Genomic DNA, 6,000 nt, shown 5'->3' with positions numbered 1-6,000 from the left:
ATAGCTCGTTGATACGTGGCTCCGGCGTTCTTCAAACCGAAGGGCATCACTCGATAACAGAATGTTCCCCAAGGTGTGATGAATGTTGTCTTCTCCATATCCTCTGGTGCCATCTTGATTTGATTATATCCGGAAAATCCGTCCATAAAGGAAAAAACTTTGAATTTAGCTGTATTGTCTACCAACATGTCAATGTGTGGTAGAGGAAAATCGTCTTTTGGACTAGCTTTATTCAAATCTCTGTAATCAACGCACATACGGACTTTTCCGTCCTTCTTAGGAACAGGCACAATATTGGCCACCCATTGAGGATATGTCGAAGTCACCAGAAACCCCGCATCAATTTGCTTCTGAACTTCCTCTTTGATCTTCACTGCCATATCTGGATGAGTTCTTCTGAGCTTCTGCTTCACAGGCACGCACTCAGGCTTCAAAGGCAGGAAATGTTGCACAATATCTGTATCTAAACCCGGCATGTCTTCATATGACCAAGCAAAGATATCTGAGTATTCTCGTAGCAAGCTGATCAAATCTTCCTTAACAGACTCTTCAAGAAGTGCCCCAATCTTCACCAGGCGAACACAATCTTCAGATCCCAAGTTAACTGTTTCCAAGTCTTCGAGATGCGGCTGAATGATCTTCTCTTCGTGCTCAAGGAGACGAGTGATCTCATCAGGGATCTCTTCAACGTCATCTTCTTCTGCCTCAAATACAGGGAATTCAAAGTTGGGAGATGGCGTTGGATCATTATGTTCAATGGGTTTTAGGATCAACTCTGATCTATGGATAACTGTAGGAACATCCACAGCGACCCAATTGTGGCAGACACCACCAGGAATGATGAAATTGTTCAGATCTTCTGCATCTTCTTCAATGATAGCAGCAGCTTCTTCTTCAGGTTGATCAGTATGGATGAATCCTCCACTTGTGAACAAACCTTGCTCATTAAATGCCCCAGAACAGTAGCCAATGCCAGCCCGAGATCGGTTAACCAGGAATAAATCCATCAACAGGAATAAATCCATCAACAGGAATAAATCCATCAAAAGCACATAGGCTGGCAAAATCCTCTTCGAGTCCACAACTCTCTTGCTTAGGATGATCCATCAATCTGGCAGAGTTGGCTCTGGTATAGTACCGGCAAAGCGCGTCTTCAAAATAAATAAAGATCGCAGGGTCAGACCACAGGACGGGAGACCGGAACAAAACACCTGTTTATGCAAATGATGCATGAAGTGTTTATGCATATGCTTGTTTTTTTATCAAAGGAACCCGAGGGTTTTATTTGCAAACTTTGAAAGATTTGAGCATTTTGATCATACATGAGAATATCTCATCAGATATATCAGGTGAAAAAATTTTCCCGGTTTTTCATGTTTTTAAAATTTTTTGCAAATAAACTCCTTTGAGTTCCTTGAAAATTTTCTTTTTCTGATGACATGGATGCGGATGAATGCGTGAATGTATGAATGCAACAAACACACTCAAGGATCAAACAAAGCACACCAAACAAAGGTCGTGGGAAAGCTCTATGTATCCCTAATATCAATCATCCATTTTGGTGGATTTAGACTTTCACCTTATCGACACCCAAGTTCCATTGATATTAACGGTACATGAACCGGTTCAGACATTCTTAATATCAACCAGCCGCTTTGGTGGATTTTAGGTTTTACACCTGATCCGGGATCCATTGATATTAACAATGTTTGAACGACTCAACCACGAATCACGGGTTTGTTGAGAGTCACGAGCATGGAATCTCGGTTAAGAACCACCCAAAGGGAGTGTACTAGGGTTTAAACCTGCCAGACATGTTCTATCAGAGGTTCCCATAATCATCGTTCCATCTTTCGAATATTATCGGAGGAACGAATACTCGTATTCCAAGAATATTCTCAAGAGAAACTCTTATGAGTGTAGTATCGCGTAACAATCGTATCAGAACTGACATCTGAACGACCTCCGCACTACGGTCCTAAAAATAGGCCAAGATGGGTTTGGTAAACTAAGGTCCTTGGCTTCTGCGGAACATGATTGAAAGAATAATGTCTAACCACAAATAACTTGTGTGACATTATTAGTTCAACATGACCTCCACCAAGTGAATGGGCTCGCGAGTCAACTGGCTAAGGACTACTCCACACCAGTCAACAAGACTATGCCATTCTCCTATCCTAGAGAGCACTCGAGTTCGGGTATAGAACTCATCTCACAGATCACCAAAGCAAACAGCAATTGTATATCAAGCAAATCACACATTACAATCAATACAGTGATCCCAAATTGTACAAAAATATGTCATATAATAGATAACAATATAGCACAACAAGGGTGAAAAGTAGGCAATACCACCAAGGATTCTGGTGAGATTTCCCCAGCAGAGTCGCCACTTTTCTGTGACGGTGTATTCGTCGCTATATGATCTATCGATTAAATCATAAGCTATGAGATACCTTGAAATTTCGAGTCGCCACCGCACTTTTATTTATCCAAAGGATTGGCTAAAAAGCGAACAAAAGCCTAAGAAGTTTTACACGTAGAAAACTAATAAAAAGATCAGAGATTCTGGGTAAGGGGTAAATTACGCAATGGGAAGGTGTTAGGCACCCACTACGTCCTAGGTACTCCTAGGGAGCCCTTTTCACACTTGTTGTAAAAGATTGTTATTTGTTATGACATAAGTATTGTGCAAACATGATTGGGATGATGAGAAAAGAATACACATTTTTATTGGGTTTGAACGGATAAACCCGCTGCCTACGTACCTTCCATCAAAGGTAAGGATCAAAACGCCGTAGTTCGGCTAAAAGATTTCCAAAAGTGGGTTGGGTTCAATTTTAAACACAAACCCTAGGTCTTACGTTATCCACGGGAGAAAACTCAACCTTATACAAACAACAACGTCCACCATGTGAGAACAGCTTCAACTTGCCAGGGAGGGGTTAACCCTATAATAGGCAAGGAAGGCTTACAATTCAATCACTAAAGACAGAAGGTGAGATTAACATCAACCACTAAGATAAATCAAACCTATAGCTCATGTATGAAAAACATCAATGGACAAAGCCAAAACAAGTGAATGAGTGAAGTTACTGATTATGATTATGAAAATGGAGTCAAAGTATAATTAAGATCAATTCAAATAATTATTATGAAATGAAGTTTGAAAAAGGTCAAGGACTTGAGTCCAGGTTTTTAGTTAGAAAATATGAAGATGTTTGCACAACACTTATGTCAAATTTGAAAGATAAAGTGTGAAAAGGTTTAGGACATAATGAACGATGAATGGATGAAGATGGAAAGTAAAACTTCTTAGAAGGTTCACTTCTTGAGATCATATAGCAGATGATTCAAGTGTGTCCTTTGGAATAGCAATTAATAATAACAAACAAGCAGAACAAGCAAAAGCGGATATCGGATGCCAATCACTGGTCTTATACCAATCTCCTAAAACAAAACGGGATATCAGATGCCACTCAATGGACTTACACTAATCTCCACAGGCACAGAAATAAAAGCGGATACCGGATACCAATAGATGGATTTACACCAGTCTCCTAAAACAGAAATGGATATCAGATGCCACTCAATGGACTTACACTAATCTCCTCAAAAGAAAACAAAGATGAAACATGGAAGTTAACTGCCAATCTGTCTGGACTTAGGTTAACTCCACAGTATGGTCCTAGGAAATCCAATGCCACATTACAGGGACTTACAATGGATCCTCACATACAGGAACAAAAGCAACAACATGATCACAGGTATGCAAATGCCAACTAGCAGGGACTTACAGTTGCAACCTCACATAAACAAAGAAAGCAAAACATGGATGTCAGATGCCAATCTGTCTGGACTTACTCTAACATACACAGTATGATCCTAGGAAAACAAATGCCAACTTGCAGGGACTTACAGTTGTATCCTCACATACAAACAAACAAAACAACATGTGATCATAGGAGAGCAAATGCCAACTTGCAGGGACTTACAGTTGCTTCCTCACATACAATCAAGTAAATGTATCAGGCAAAGATAAGATGAGTGGCCAAGGTGATGGTCTTATACTCACTTCCATATCATAGGAGCAATGGCCAATGGATGGTCTTACAATTGTCCTCAATGGGCACACAACAAATGACAATATCACAAAGACAAATGAGATGATTATGCATTGATGGCAATTGATGATGATGATAAATGCATAGCATATAAGCAAGCAAGTGCACATGAAGCAATCAATCAATGAATAGCAAACAACACACTCTATAGCCAAACAATGGGGGGCTCACACAAGAGGGTTTGACTATGAAAGTCCACTGTAATAGGTAAATGTCGCTCTTAACCTTGCCATTGAGAGGCTAAGGTGAAGCAGATGAAAAGGAGATGAGGGGTGTGCCTCATTGCTTCTATCTCAGATCAGAGAGAGCATCAAAGAAAGTGTGGGAGTTCAGAAAGATGGAACTCTTTCCCCTTTATTGACTCGATTAGATCTTGGGTTTTTATCTCAGTGCTTCAACCATGTAATGGGAGCAGAGAGAGGACACACTGAATAGTGGGGGATAGATTACTTATCCCTACCTTCCACCAATTGCCTTACTTGAAGGACTTTTCCTGCTTGGGACAAATATAAACAAACACAGGCATTGCCTCTTAAGGAGGACTTCAGACAGTTTGCCCGGTCAAATAACAGACCGGGTCTCCAGACTACATGAAGAAGAAAGGTTTATACCTCAAAGCAAATGCTAAAAAGCAAAGCAAGCAAGCAAGTTCAAAGAACTTAAGCAACTAAAGCACTTGAATTTGAAGCAAAGTGTTGAATGTTGGTTGTTTGGACGATACAGACTGAAACAGCTGCTCCCAATGCTTTGGAATGAGGGGTGATGAAGCTTTTTCAGCTCACAAGTGCACGAGGTAGGTTGAACCAACTTCCACCATTGTTGTGTGCTTAATGAAAACAGAACTTGAAAATGGAGTAAAAGCTGGGATTTAATGATCCAAGTGACTCCTAAATGCTGTCTAGATGAAGAAAACAGTGAGGATTGTTCAAAGGTTTTGGTGTTTTGTGCAGAAAAATCTCAAATGCAAAAATGCAAGAATGAGAGGATGAAGTGTTTTGGTCGAGGGAGGCTGTCAAGCTAGGTTTAGAAATGCTGAAAAAATCCCTTATAAGGGTCTGTTTAGAGTTGGATTAGGGAGTACTAAACTTGATTAGCTTGAATGAGTGTAATTGCAAACTTGCTAATTTTGGACAAAGTGGAAAATGGGGGTATGTTTGCTGCTCGAGTGGGCTGGGCACAGGCTGCTAGCAGACCAAAACTCTGCTGTTTGTTGTTGCTTTTGACTGCTGTACTTGCTTTCACTTATTTGAAGCCAATTGCCAATTTTCAAGTTTTAGCATTTTGGTCCAAAAATGATGGCATAAGGGTGAAATGAACATGGTTTAAGGCTTTAGACAAATCACAAATGATGTATGGAAGCAATCTCAAATGGCAAAATGGTGAAAAAAGTCCTAATTCAAAAAGTCAAAGTTTGGTCAAACTTTGAATTTAAATGAAAAAGGTCCAAAAATGCCATTTTGAATGGTAAGGTTTTAGGTCATGAAATTTATATTTTTGGAAAGAGGATGAAAAATGTGGTTTGTAGGAAAAAACCCCACCAAATTTGGCCTTATGGTTTGAGAGATATGGCTTGTTGAAGTTCAAAAATTGGTGAAAATGATTTGATCATATCTTGACAACCACACATGGGATTTGAGAGTTCTTGGACTTTTTGAAAATGGGAGAACAAGATCTTCAACTTTCATGTTGGGCAAAAATTCATTTGGAGCTTGTATCATGATGTAAGTTTAAGATCAAGAAGTTTCCATTTTGGTATGTGAAATTACAGGTCCACTTTCTATTTCTGGAAAATTTCTGATTTGACTTGATTTTCTTCCATGATGAGGTTTGACATGATACATGAGGCTTATACAAGCATGAATGAACTCCTTCAAAT

The sequence above is a fragment of the Lathyrus oleraceus genome, chromosome 5 (genome assembly GCF_024323335.1).
Source record: "Lathyrus oleraceus cultivar Zhongwan6 chromosome 5, CAAS_Psat_ZW6_1.0, whole genome shotgun sequence".
NCBI classification, from domain to species: Eukaryota; Viridiplantae; Streptophyta; class Magnoliopsida; order Fabales; family Fabaceae; genus Lathyrus; species Lathyrus oleraceus.
The sequence above is the reverse complement of the archived record's forward strand: the minus strand, read 5'-3'. Positions refer to the sequence as shown.